Genomic DNA, 14,408 nt, shown 5'->3' with positions numbered 1-14,408 from the left:
CACAGTGAAACGTATTATCTATGATCCCTATATTACCGTCAAGTAGATAGAAAGGTCTTAAATTGCAATAAAGATCATCTCAATTATCCTGCCAATCTCAGTCATTAAATCAACACCAGCCTTCGTTCTAACCTCGCTTGAAATTCTGTTTCTATGCTCCAATTCATCTTGAATCCATACTTACATGATTGTTAGTTTAACCAGCTGTAAACACGACGGTGAAATCCACCGACGCTACCGACGTCTTTGACGTTTCCTCTGTCTGCTCGTTGTCTGCCGTCGCTTCCTGTCCCAGCGTTCCCACAACGCTGAATTTATTCCACGAACCTGGCTATTTCCATCTGAATGGCAGCGTCGACCTTGAATCACGGGTAGGAAGGTTTTCCAGGTTCAGTGTCGATGATCGAGAGTCGAATGTCGACGTTTTCGAGGTCCGTCGGAAGCGGTCGCGGCAGTCGTGAGGTGAGAAAGTCGAGGCAGAGCGTTGGACGATTGAAAATGCTGCGTTGGAAAGCCGAATAGCGTGAAATAGGTGTCATGCAATTCTTTCGAATCGATTAATTACTTATTATTTAATTTTCCTGCTTCAAAAATGGTATTCGCGTCGGAATTCATAGAAATGGAATTGGAATCTATTGAAGTCGAATTATAATCTATCGAACAATTCCTTAGGTTCTAGCGATAAAACTAAACCAAATTGTTATGCCAGTAAAGAACACTAAAAGCCCAGTTTATTATATTAGTACCAAAGCATTTAAAAATTTACCAAAATTACATATTTCTTGTGGCAACGTGATTACTATTCAAACATGATACTTTTAAGCTTCGCACATCATCCAAGACATCACTCACGTCGTGATGTCACTACTTATACCCAACGCGTCCACGAAATTATCCTAACATTCACACGATTCCACGAACAAATCCACGAACGAAACCACGAGGACCACTATAATTCCATACAACATCCAATATTTCTGATCTTGTTTCAATCGTCCAACTTCCCCGTTGCTCAACCGCCATCAACCACCTCAACCCTTGGATTCCTCTACCTGCTTCCCCGTATTCAGTCTCGTTCCTCTCGTCGATCCTCTCCTCTCGCACTCGAGAACTTGCTCTATCACCTTTGCCCGCAGATCATCACCAGGGGTCGGGACTCGTGTCGCAGCCACGTTCTCGCGTGTCTCGCCGTTTCGTTTCGGCGACGGAACCGAGCCGGAAGACGCCACTTTCCCGTCCGACCGAGAGACGCCGCTCCTCTTTTTGCCCGGCGAGGGAAAATCGTGCGCGTCGCGGATAAGGTCGGCAGTCGAGTTGGCCGCGAGGGAAGCTGTTCCCCGTCGGCGTAATAGTACGATCCTGGGGCTGGCCAGCCAGGGCCAGGGGCGGACGTCGGCATGGCAGAATAGAGGGGCTGGCCCCCGCGTGCACCGATGTCGCAGCCACGGGGTGGGGTTTTCGGTGGCTACCCCGACGGGGTAGAGGCGTCGGGACGCCTGGCGTTTGCGCGTTCCCGCGATCTCTCTCTGTCTTCGTTTACGTTATATCCGATCGTGTATGGCGTCCTCGTCTACGACGCGTCGACGTAGCCGGCATCTAGTCGACCTCCGTGCCGGATGACAAGAATCACTTCGAACAACTCGCTTCGCGGGCGTCAATTATGTCATCGGGTTTGTGGGATGTCGAAGGTTCTTGGGTGCTCTGCTTTGGGTGGCTGAGAAGGATGGGTGCTCCTTAGGTGCATTGGGTTTTGGAGCGGTAGGTTTGGAAGAGTTTCACTGTGCAGATCCCGGTGTGGCAAAAGAATGGTTTCTGTATCGGATAGGTGTAATACGTGAGCTTCTGAGTTAAAAGTAATCGAACTTAGTTTTTGTAGATTTTGGAGAATCAAAGTGACTTTCAAGGAACTTAGTCTCCTTGATCCAATTCTGGAAACGATATTGGAAATCTTTAAAACCATCTTTTGCCTTTCGAATGTCTTTAATTCTACGTGAAATGTATTCTCAGCCTTTCAAATATATTTACGTGCATGTGAAAAGAACCTTGAAATCCCAGAATTGTAATAAATAGTACATTCCATCTTCTTCCCTCTGAAAGTATCTTGATCCGCCAAACAAAGAAGAATCTCATTTAATTCCGCAAATACGATATCGATATTCCATTTCCTACAGATAAATGAAAAACGAAGTTCAAGTTTAAAATGCGGATGGGGAAACAAATGGCCGTTGACGAGAAGAACATCGAACGACGAGAGGCGGCGGAGTACTCGAGCGAGCGGCAGGCACACGAGACCGGCGCGCGTACGTTCCAGAGTATCTCGTCGCAGGCCGCGTGACAAACGGTCAGCGATATTAAAATCGTCGCAGGAACACGTTTTTCGTCCGGCAGCGGCGAACTGGAACATTGCTGCTGGCCCGTTCGGAGCAAACGCAATTTGTAGCTGTATGCGTGAGTGACGCGTGACTAACCATTCGCGTGTCACGTCATTTCTCTTTGATAGTAGTGGAACCGCGCTCTTCCCATTCAATACGGTCCCACCTCCTCCTGCACCCTCTGCTCCTCCTAACCTCTCGCCCCCACCTGGCACGATTACAAATTAATTGAGAGTGAAACGCGAACGCACCGGTAAACGCTTTGAAAACGACGTCGACAGGAGCTAGAGGCGCTAATCATGAATAATGAATGCCGTGCCGGCCCGCCGCAGAACCCGCTTAGAAACGCGCTGCCCAACACACGCGGATTTTGTACGATAATCCCGCGAAAGCCAAGGGATTTTCCGAATGTTAAATCGACCGACCAGCCAGGCGCACTTCTACCGCGTCCTCGCGAGATTAATCGCGGCGAATGTCGAAACACGGTGTTAAAGCTTTTTGAGTTTTGACGAAAATACTCATTACCTTATTTCCGCACGGGAAAGTGATTGATATTAGAATTGTGAAATTTCTTTAAATGAGAAACTTCAGATATCTTATTACGATACGGTAGTTAACGATTCTAAATGAGATCCGACGATTGGTGAAGATTACAAACAATGACAACGTAAGAAAGACGGGGCTTATCCTCAAACCCTTCTTCACTTCTTTCCACTCAGCCCACAATCTTCAAGTATCTGTTTGAAACAATCTCATAAAAACCTCATACTTCGTAAAATCGAAGTAGAAAAAGTCGTACCTCTTAACTTCGAATCGCAAGAAAGCCAAACAATTCCACTAAATAGGACAAAACGAATCGAAATAGCGAACGGGTAATGTTGCACGAGACGTGAGCGCGTGCACCTGTTTCGTCAACGCTAGATTTTCTCTTACACGGTTTAATTGTAATCGAATCACGGTGACAGTTAGACGTATTGTCCTCGGCGGCCAGTTCTGGATTCGTTGGCCTGAAAACGGCCGACTATATTTGGCCACGAAACCGGTGGCCGCACGCGTATTCGACTGAACACGACGGAAATTCATCGCTCACCGTACGCGACGGAATCGTGTCTCTAGAGTGCCGTATGCTCTCTTTTTCCCTTCCCCTTTTTCCTCTCTTTCTCTCTCCACCACCAAGCACATATATCCCATTAAGTTCGTTAACCGAGGCACAATCGTACACGGTCCCCACGAATCGAGCCTCGCCGATTTTATGCGCCGTTACCACCGATCGACAGCTTCTTCTCGCGTTTCGAGTTTTTGAGCCGCGTTTCACGGCAATTACGTTCGATGACTTTCCTCGAATTCGTCGCGGAGTCCGTTTACGGAAGGCGGAACAATAGAGAACCAACGACACGAGTCTGATCGACGGCTGTTTCTACTGTGATTGATTGCAATCGGCCTGCAGGCCGACGCCACTTTCGATCCTCCAGTAATATCGTATATGTCTATGCCGAAGAGAAAGGGAGTGGATCGTACTTAACGAGATTCATAGGTTAACCTCGTACGGAATTGGTACATGGAATAAATATCGTTAACGATCAGATTCGCCCTAAAATTCGTTCGCCAGAGAACGAGACGAGATATCAACCTACTTTGGAAACACGGCGCTCTCGAGTCGCGATCGCAGCCACCCTCATCCCAGATGTCCCGAGTCGACTCGAAAATTCAATCCACTCGAACGAGAAGACGCGACAGAGGTCGCAACCCCGTTTCCCTCCAATGAGCATCTACGAAAGAGAGCAAAAAAAGAAGGAAAGGAAAAGTCCCACCGATCCGAGTACTCTCAATCAACGGAAGCTTCTCCGTCTCGCAATCTTTGGAGATTACGAGCACAGAGAGAAACGTAAGACGGCTTGAAGTAACCCCCATGACGCGAAGGAAGGGTGCACGAGGTCTGTCCCGCTCCAAGACTCCGGGGATGCGACGTCATATCGATCAGGGACTTTCGGAACGGCCTAGCAGAGGGAAGGCTGAAAGCAATATTAACGAAGAAGAAGACGAGCACTAGGTCTATCTCCTCTTCCACCCCTCTACAACCACTTCTTCTCTTTCTCTCCCTCTCCCTCTCTCTTCTCTCTCATTCTCTCTTGCCGGTACTCTGGTGTCCTTGTCCGATCTGCTGGAGGGGAAAACGAAGGTACACTAACCCCAGATCCGAAGCAGCAACCTCTCTCTGCTAGGCGCGGCCTTCTGACGCCCGCTCGATAGAAACCCGACCGGTTCCAGCCAATGGGAGGAACGTACGAAGATAAAGCAGTCGTCCGATTGGTCGACGTGCTATTCAGACTGACACTGTGCTGATGGGAAACGGGCGAGCCACCGAGCCGCGTGGAGATGGAACTGGTCCCACCAGCATCCACGGACCTGGGGATTCTCCGTGCCGAGAACGAGAGTCATCTGGCGAATGCCGCTGGAGGCCGTTTTCGACGGCTGATTCTACTTACGTCTCCACGAGGATTCCAAGGAAATTGCCACGGGGTTCGAGCGAACGGACCTAGAGTATCCTAGAACATCGAATTGGGTCGAGGATCGAAATTTGGGTTCTTTAGGGGTGAAAAATTGTCTTAGCTTGTAGTTAGTATAGACAAAGTAGTTTGACGAGGCATAACATGTCCCTGATTATTTCTTTTTTAAATTCGTCATTTTTTAATGTGTTTAAAATAATCGCGAAGTTGAAGTGCTGTAAGCAAGAATTTGTATAATAAATAAGAAATATCGTTTTAAATATAATATTTATAATTTGAGTTTTATTTATCGTAGCTCATACAACGTTTAAGATTGCATTCAGCATTTTTTTGTTTTCGTTGTTTACATCGTTTACTGATTGAAATCTCTCGATTTTTCAAAAAAAAAGATTATAACGATTTTGTGGCAGCAAATGGAAATATTGGTGAAGAGTCGAGGAATAATAGTTTGATATATTTGCTTTGAGACTGTCCTCTGTCTCTTTAATTAGGTTTGCTTCTAAAAATTCAAGGGAAATAGTACGGTTCAAGTGATGACAAGTTCTCAAGTAAGGGACCTTGATCGACATGCTGATATTGCGGTAGAGACGTATTCTAAATTTTGTAAATTGGCAATATTTCAAGCTAGGTTTGAGTCGCTCCGAAACTCGTGTCCCGACTGGTTCCATCAATCGTGAGAAAGAGAAATTAATTAGCGTAATTGAACCCGAGTGTAATTTGAAGGCTTCGTTAACACTTTCTTTATGCTAATCTCGAAATACATGTATCTCGACGTCGTGCATAAGTAACTGCAGAGTTATTAGCAATCCTTATCCACTTCCCAACATCGTATCATCCAATTTCAAGGTAATCTAAGATTAACGAAGATTTACTTCATCCGTTAGCTTTGAAGATTAAACGTATCTTTGAAGAAACATAATAATAGTAAAATATTAATAGCAAAGAAATTTCTAGATATTTAACAAAATACTTTATTCTTCGTCTAACTACGATTAAATGATTTTTCAACCTAAATATCTAACTACAGTTTTTTCAAAATTGTAAATGATTAAAAGTAAAGTTACATCGAACTTCTGCTGTTCTTCGATTCATTACATACGCATGTTATCTGCTGAAAGTTTGGAATTACAGCAGAAATGTAACAAAGTAATCGTCGTCAATCCATCGCTAAAACGAATCTCCGACTTACGATTCTTTTATCTTGGCAAATTCTGTAGTTAAAAATCCATCGAGATAAAGAAAATTACCGAAATTAGTAGAACATCCAGTATAGGTACAAGTAAAGAAACGGCTGCAAATGTTTGGTTGATACTATCTGTCATACATTATAGCAATTTGTAATCTCTACACCTATCAAAACCGATCAAAAATAAACAACCGATAAATCTTCGAGATCTGATCTTCCACTCTTTCCAACATGACATCAAAGAATCTATTCAAGTAATATAACCAGTCTACTCTAAATTCAGCATATCTTGAGACGTTTCATGCTTCACGGTATCCTAAGGTAAGCTTGAAGAGGCAAAGAATCGGTAAAATCGGTAACGGATCCGGGATGCTCGGTTCGGGCCCTTGATTCAAGCAGCGGTGCATCGTCTAAGCTCGGGGGCCGATTGCATTATGTAAAATACGGTGTTTCGCTCGCTACGTTATCTGGCTTGTGTAAGAGTAAATAAGTGCAAAGATATAACGGTTAATTTCCGTGTTAACCGCGTTTTATCGCGACGTCTATCCACAGCGAGCCGCCCAAGCAGCAGGATGCCGACTCTTTTCAGTGTGAATCTGCCGCGGTCGCCTGTTCCACGTGTGTCTACCTTAACGCTCGCACACGGCCAGACACGCACAATGGCCATACCTTCACACACGGACATTCTCTATGTTGTAGAGCCTACAATATTCACGGTGTACATGCACACCTGTCCACCTTTGGGTCTCTCTGATCACGGAACGTGTGTTCCACGCGGTCTCGCGTGTTACCGTGCGCTCGCTACGTTGCTCGGGCTTGCATCTCGCGTTGAACGAGGACGTTGCAGCCAGAACGCGCGGACACGAGCTGAGAAGAGCAGACAGAGAAGGAAAAAGGGGGCGGCGGCGTTGGTGGTGGTGGTGTTCGGAACGAGGACACGGGAGGGAAGAGGGCAAACGCTCTCGGTGCGTGTGCGCGTGCATCAAGTATATTTATGTGCGGCACCGTCACGTGGGGAAGGATCGTAGATTGCGGCCTGGGACATGCCGGTGTTGGTGAATGAGGTTGACGTGGATAAATGGTATGTTTCCCCGCGGGAGACGTATACCCGGTGATCTTCCGGGCCCTGGACTCGCCGTACAACGGCCGATCGGAGTGCCACAGAAACTCCAGGAAGCGCACCGCCTTGATACTCGTCGTCACAGCCCCTCGATTGCCACCGTGAATGTCACCAACCTTCGACAATCACGCTGGTACCGCCTGGTCGTCGTTGGGAGGTTCGCTCGATGCTCAGATTGAATTGTTAATAACGGAACAACTCGACGATAGTGTCTAAAAGCTCGTGGGAGACCGAGTCCTGAGATCATAGTGGTTTTTCTGATCGTCTTCCATGTAGCAACGTACGAACAATATTCTTCCACCGATTTTACAATATTATTTCGCATAATATTAAAATATCGTTATCCTAACAGCTATGCTTTTAACTTCTACAAAATTTCATCGACAGTATCTTTGTACTTGTTAAAGTCTTCTTATATTTAGATTAAATCATTTTATATTAAAATATTTCTTTTTTCCTTAAAAAGAAAAATCGATAAAAATATACTTATCCTGCATTTTACCTGTGTTCTTTCACATAGAGCCAAACCTTAAGTCACAATGAGAAGCCAGGAACGCAAGGAAGCGCGTTTCGATGCGTGCCACAACGCACACCGTTAAGACCGACACAAGAAGAAGCCTGGAGCTGGGAGTAGCTCGAGTTTCATTCAACTCGACACGGGTCGAGGCAGAAACGCGGGAAGCTTTCACCGTGGCGGCGTTCGAAATCTAATTAATCCGTCCGCCATTCAGGCAACGGCCAGCCACTTCATAAACACGATCAAGCCCGCGTGCAAGCTTGCGTGGGCGGTGAATCAGATCTGGCGAAGATAACGATCATCCGCGTAGCGTTTCGCGTTCGGTTTCTCCCGCTTTTACGAATCCTGTTAAGTTCGTCTCATTGTTCTGGCCGGCCTGTCAGGCGAAACGGAGGCCGAATGCTTGGCAACGAACCCACATAGACAGAGAAGGAAGGGAGGGAAAAGGTAGTGGATGACGGCGAAACAGGAGGTGGAGGACGGGTAGGAGGAATAAGAAAGCAAGGCAGGTCAGGCAAAGGCAGTAGAGGGTTATCTGATCGCGAGCGCGCGAATATCTTCTCGGCTTCCGGCGCCCAACCCGTGATTACCGCGTCGATTGTCTGCAAATGGAAGCTGAAAAAATGCATCTCACACTCTATAAGAAAAGCATAGTTCCCCTCGTGGCGAGAGCGAGCTGCGTGTTCGCGCCGGCGATATCTCGGTTAGCATCGTCCCACCTGCTTGGACGCGTTTAAGAATCCAGCATCGATGCGCCGGATCTTTCTCCGGATTATTTCGATCTATATTTCACCGTCTTTTTTTATGATGTTAACGTTAACTATTGTCAATTACCAACATTCGGACGCATATTTTCAATATATGTAGACATCGCAAAAGTTTAATTTGTATTTAATCCTTTGCGATATCGGTGAATAGATCCATAATATAATTGTTAAGTGTTAATAGCACTAAAAAATATTCGACTTGTATGAAATACGTGTTAGATTCTGTGTAGACACAGTAGATATCTTAATTGTCTAAATGTCGAGTAATTAAAAGTTAATCACATACTCCGACACATTGTGATGCTAGAATCGGGAAATGTTCAGAAAATGAATTTGTTCGGCTAAACTTTAAATTAGATGTTGCATTTTGTGTACATTAATTGGTCTTCTTGTGGATTCTAGCCAAATTAATGCAATAAAAAATAATATTTTGATAGGTAACCAACAGTGAAAAAGTAGATAAATATATTATTCTCGAGTCATATCCTAGCAAAGCAAATTTGAAATTAAAAGCAACAATGCATCAGAGAATCTAAGGAAGGTTTTAAAGAACACGCATGCACATCAGAGAAATGGAATATCTAGATTCTAGATACATAAATCCGCGCTTCGAACGAGCCGCGTTCTCCTATCGCATAAATATGGATTATTCTCGACCGATACCAGAGTTACAGTTCGTGAGCATGTTGAGTTGGAGCAAAAATGAGGCGTTCCAAGGGGAGAGAAGAAAAGAGTACACGTGAAAAATAAATTTAAACGATAAGCGGAAAAATGAGACGAAATAGTGGCCGTCTCTGGTTACAGGAATCATTAACATCGCACATATAATACATGTATATCGAATAACTTGTCTTATACGATATATATGATATACGATATATGATTATATATGATATTTTTAATATTTCATATCGTTATTTAAATCTATAGTTTTGCCATGAATAAAGAAGTACCTCTCCTTATCTCTAATTGTCAAAATAGCGATTTATTTGAAACATCGAATAATTTGTTTGAAACATTTATGCGTAAAACATTTTCATGAAAATCCTTCCAAGCTTACTACCTTGATAAATAGTTATTTTATTAAAATTTTCGAAAATACCGGGGCAGTATTTGGCCCTGATTTCTTCGTCGCTCGTTATTCACGATAGAAATTCCAGGAAATTTCGGTAGATTAATGATCACGCTGTAAAATCGAACGTGTACAATTAATTCCGCGAAAATTCCACTCGCTGAAGCATCTAATGATCTAATATTTCTCTCTCGCGATCAATTAAGCTGGCCAAATCTCCCATTTTGAAATGGACCTTGCTCGATTCAAAATATACAATACTTATTGGAAATAATCATGAAATTTCCAATCCCATCGTGGCGACTGGAGAAACGAATAAATCCCCCATCGACCGATGTACCGCGCTATCAAATCGGGCATCTGATCGCAAAGGTCCACTCCAATTACTCCCCTCCACAGGAAGAGAAGAGAAACGCAAAATCATTGGATAACACTGTGGCGTCGTAACAACGGCGGAACCGTCGTCAAACCGGAAGCAGACCGGCAAATGAAATTATAAAAGTTCCATAAGAGGCGTGATGTTTTTTCCCTGCGATATAACAATGTTTCTATGCCGTTAACTGGCGGCCATTTATCACGGGCAACACGATACGCATTTCCTACTGCCCCGTGTAAGGAAATCGACCAACCCTCGCTCTTGCGTTTTTTCTTTTTCTCTCTTTCTTTCTTGCTCCCTGCCCCACCCAAACGAACGTTTTCCCCCAATAACAAATGTGGAAATACAGGAACTGGAAGGCGAAGAAAATAAAAGGAACGAAGATGAAGATGAAAATGAAACTCAATCGGAACTCAACTCATCCAAATGCTACTGTTCCATAACATTATTCCATAGAAATGCAGACAAAGACGAATAAAAAAAAATAGAAGAGATACAAAGAAGAAATACGAACGAAGTGACATGTGAAGCTTTCCATCGGCCATAAATACGCGTTCTTCCTAGTTTTTTCCATCCGGCAGCTTTCCGCCATATTTATGACGCTGAAACGACGCGATCCAGCAGCTAGGCGGGGTAACCCCGAAGGAATGAAATCCTCGTTATTCTTCGCGGCCGGTACGTTCGGTGTCTAGCATCCGGCGGCGGCGCGATTTATTTGAGCTTCCGTCTTTATCGTTGGCCAGGATCACCACGGGTGAAAGAGGATATAGACCATAACCACTTCGCGTTGGCTGGCTTCCTTCGCTCGTGGATCCCATATCCTATTATATTGCGCGCGAAAACCGCTGGCAAATGTTGGATGAACGCGAGGAAGAGTAGGGAGAAATAGGCACAGGGTGATAGAGGGAGAGAGAGGGAGATAGGAAGAGAGAAAAAACGAAAAGAGAATAAACGCGAAGACTCATTAAGAGGCTCGATGATAAAGTGAGTTATGGTACTCGCGGGGAATCGAGCTATTCCGCGAACTGTGATTGTAACAGTGTTTCTGGCTTGCTGCACCCGCGCCTTCGTTATTTATGTAAGCTCGTCCCGCGAAAATGTAACCGACTACCCTGAAATGGGAACGCCGTTCTGTTATCGCCCCGCCATACGTAATTCGTGTTTCTTTGGCTCGTCCTAGTTGGAAGAAGGAGAATAGAATTGTCTTACAAGTGTGATTTACAAACTATACGATACCTCCTCCACGAAACTTTCCAATAGTGACTCGTTGATTTTGCGGCAAGCTAAATTGTTTGTTAACACTTTCACGGCTGCTCATACGCTTTAGCCTTTAGACTTCAGTGTATGTTAGAAATTACTTTCATTTTTCAGTTATATCATTTGACTATTTCTTTTGCACAATTATATTGTAGAAATACAGCGAGACCAAGTTAAATAATTTAATATACCGTATCAGGCTTGATTTAAAGTAATAAAGTGTTCCGAGAACACGTACGTACAATAGTATTTTGAAAACGTTTCAATGATAAGAATACAAAAATTTGTAATAGAGTATGTAATTCTTAAGTGACAATTTAAATGTAACCTTCCTGCTGTTGTCTTTCTTTGCACAGAAATATTAATTCTTTTGTAAAAACCCCCATTCTCCAAGAGCTTCATACCAACCCAAATCAAAGTGGATCAATTTCAACCTTGTATTTACACACTTCTTACAACCATTCCGCCTCTTTTGCATTATTATCTTATTAAAGCGTTCGCATAAATAATTCCATCGGTGTCGGAAGCTATCAACGACATCCTCTATCGGCCCTCGTCGTTTCTGGCCGCTGTTTAGTTCACCTGGACTGGCTCCGGTGTAAGCCGAGCGATAACCGTCGTTAACGGCGTGAAACGGATGGATCGAACGTTTCTCAACGACAGGAATCGACGAGGAAGGCTTGGATAAACAAGTCGACGGCTGCCCCATTCGGCGGGTTGTCAAAGAGGACAAACGAGAATGTCGTGTGGTTGAAAGTTGACGCGAGCCAGCGCGAGAAGCGGCTTCCCTCTGATGTCTAGCCAAACAATATCGTCGCTTGTATTTTTGGTTGTTCCAATCGGGGTTCGTGTTATTTTTGCGACGAGGGGGAAATCGTTCCGCGGCTTCCTCTATTGGTTCTACTTCCCTGGCGATTGTCTTGCAATTACGGTTTAATTGCAAGGGTTTGCGATAAGGGCTGGAGTGCAATTAAAAAGTAACCGTCTACGTACGTAATGATTTTATTAAACTTTCGCGAAAGAGTTTATGCAATTTGTTTTAAACGTCAGTTTTGCATCTGTCGTAATTTATTCTAATGAGAAATTACCTGCGTCTCGACGAATCTGCTGTCACAGGCGGACCGTAAGCTTCAGCTCCAATGATTCAATGTTTCCCGGCGTCTGATACACTTTCATGAACTTCATTTGTTCTTCTAATGTAAGAGGATTTGATAAGTTTATAATAATAATATTAAACAGCGTATTTAATTACCAACCAACCTTTCTATTCATTTTAATTCTTCGTTGTTCAAGTAAACTTTAAATCTCAAAGATAATGCAATAAGTGACTGATGCTAACAATGTTCTAATTAATTATTCGGCAAATGTCACGAAAATTATATTTAGAAATATCTAATTAGTACCAAAACATCGATATTCGTTTGATTAACTCAAATATTCGGGAATTTCTTTTATGATATTCTTCGACACTACGTCATATACTATTTGGGATTTAAATCGAACGTAAATTCTTTCTATTAATTCCTAGTAAAAATCAAAATTCTATTATTTATAGATACGAACGTTTATCATAAATTTTGTATAACGACTAGCCTTATTTATGCTCTTCTAACAATTTTCATATGCTTCAAATATTCAAATATTATTCCAGGGAAACATTCCACATTACCAATGGCGAACAGTCTTCATCCCATTCACGTTTATCACTGGTGCATCGCATCATCGATGGCTTGACCGTTTCGCGGTCGCAAATCCAAGGTTTTACCTTTGTGTGTATCGGTTGGCTGGGTCCTCGTACATAATCGTGACCGTAGAATGGTTCCGGAGCGTCATATCCTTCGGCACGATTAAAGAACCGACGACTTTAATCCCGGACGAGTGTCCACGGGAACGCTGGGAATACGATTCCAGCATAAAGCGACGACTTTATGGTTATTCGACGTACGATTCGCTGACGGGTTCACTTTGTGGAAGACAACGGGGCTGGAAGGAAGAGGAACAGGGAGGCGGAGGAAGACGATGACGAGGAGGAGAACGAGGACGACTCACGAAGGACGACAAAACGCAGCAGCCACGCCGGTTTTGCTACCTGAACGCTTGCTCCCAGCGAGAGCTTTCTTTCATCTAACGGGTGACGCGTTGTGAATTGAAATATTTGACATTTTAAATTAAGAAGTAATTCGTTTCGTTTTTCATTTTTCGACAACAGTTCGTGTTCAGTTCTGCCACTTCAAGAATTTTTCAATTTCGGTGTTTTATTATTTGGAAAATCAGATTTGATATGGTACAGAACTTTTGGTTTATTGAATTCTGTTTCTGTTCGTTTAGTTAATTTTGTTTGTTCGTGTCGATTACTTTCTCGATATTATTCGGCTTGTTTTTTCTTCCTTGTTCAGTTAATCTTTAGAATCGAATGCAGCAAAATTTCTTTTTTATTTTATCGTTAATAATAGAACATTATCTTTCCTGATGTTTGCGTAAAGAAGATATTATTGCATAATGTAAAGTAGATAGATTTCTTTTTAAATAATATTTTTTTACTGCTTTCTTAAAATAGTATGTCTAATTTATTCAGTTAATGTGGTAAATTTATAGTAATTATACTTCATATTACTCTTATTTTTGAACTGCATTAGCCGATAAATTTCTCTTTGGGCTAATCCATTTGTTATTTCGCTAAAGATAGAGATGGTTACTGTAAGGGAATTTGCTGTATCTAGAGGCTTTCCATGGAATCCCTCCTTGATTGCGTGAACTGACTGTTAACGTAGCGCAGAAATAGCGGAGAAACATTTCAGAAATAAACTGTGAACTTCACCGTCAGGTGTAGCCATGAATCAAGCCGAACTTCGCCGTTTCTCATTCCTAAAACGAAGTCCTCCGCCTATCCAATGATCCAATCGTTTCCTCTCTCTTACTGAACCCGATATTATGGTACCAGTACATACTGTTATTTTGCGATTTAGTTTCACGATACTTCTGCGTGCCTTTAAATGCATTTTTAGTATCTCTATAAGGCGGATAAAAATTTGTACAAATAATTAACGCAGCGTGAAATATCTAGGTACTACATTCATCGTGTTTATCCTCATTAATTCCCCTTGCCTTGTGCGTTCGTTTTAAACTTATCTTCGATTACAGACACATTTATTACAGTATTTAAATCTCTTCCAGCGCACCACTTACCTTTAAGCATAAAATATTTCATAAAATCACTAGTTAATATTTTTTATC

At 43.1% G+C, this 14,408-nt stretch overlaps 2 long non-coding RNA genes across 2 annotated transcripts in view; both read left to right on the top strand.

The window, feature by feature from the left end:
- LOC126917957 (uncharacterized) overlaps nucleotides 1-14,011 on the top strand; it is a 53,520-nt gene extending 39,509 nt beyond the window's left edge. Inside the window, exon 3 of the long non-coding RNA XR_007711144.1 lies at nucleotides 12,826-14,011. This is a non-coding gene — a long non-coding RNA (uncharacterized LOC126917957). The remainder of the gene's footprint in view (nucleotides 1-12,825) is intronic.
- LOC126917955 (uncharacterized) lies at nucleotides 1,601-6,271 on the top strand. Its single transcript, XR_007711142.1, has 2 exons — nucleotides 1,601-1,758; nucleotides 2,172-6,271. It is a non-coding gene; the product is annotated as an uncharacterized LOC126917955 (long non-coding RNA).
- Nucleotides 14,012-14,408: the final 397 nt, after the last annotated feature.

This window comes from Bombus affinis, chromosome 6 (assembly GCF_024516045.1).
Source record: "Bombus affinis isolate iyBomAffi1 chromosome 6, iyBomAffi1.2, whole genome shotgun sequence".
Lineage (NCBI taxonomy): Eukaryota > Metazoa > Arthropoda > Insecta > Hymenoptera > Apidae > Bombus > Bombus affinis.
The sequence above is the reverse complement of the archived record's forward strand: the minus strand, read 5'-3'. Positions and strand labels throughout refer to the sequence as shown.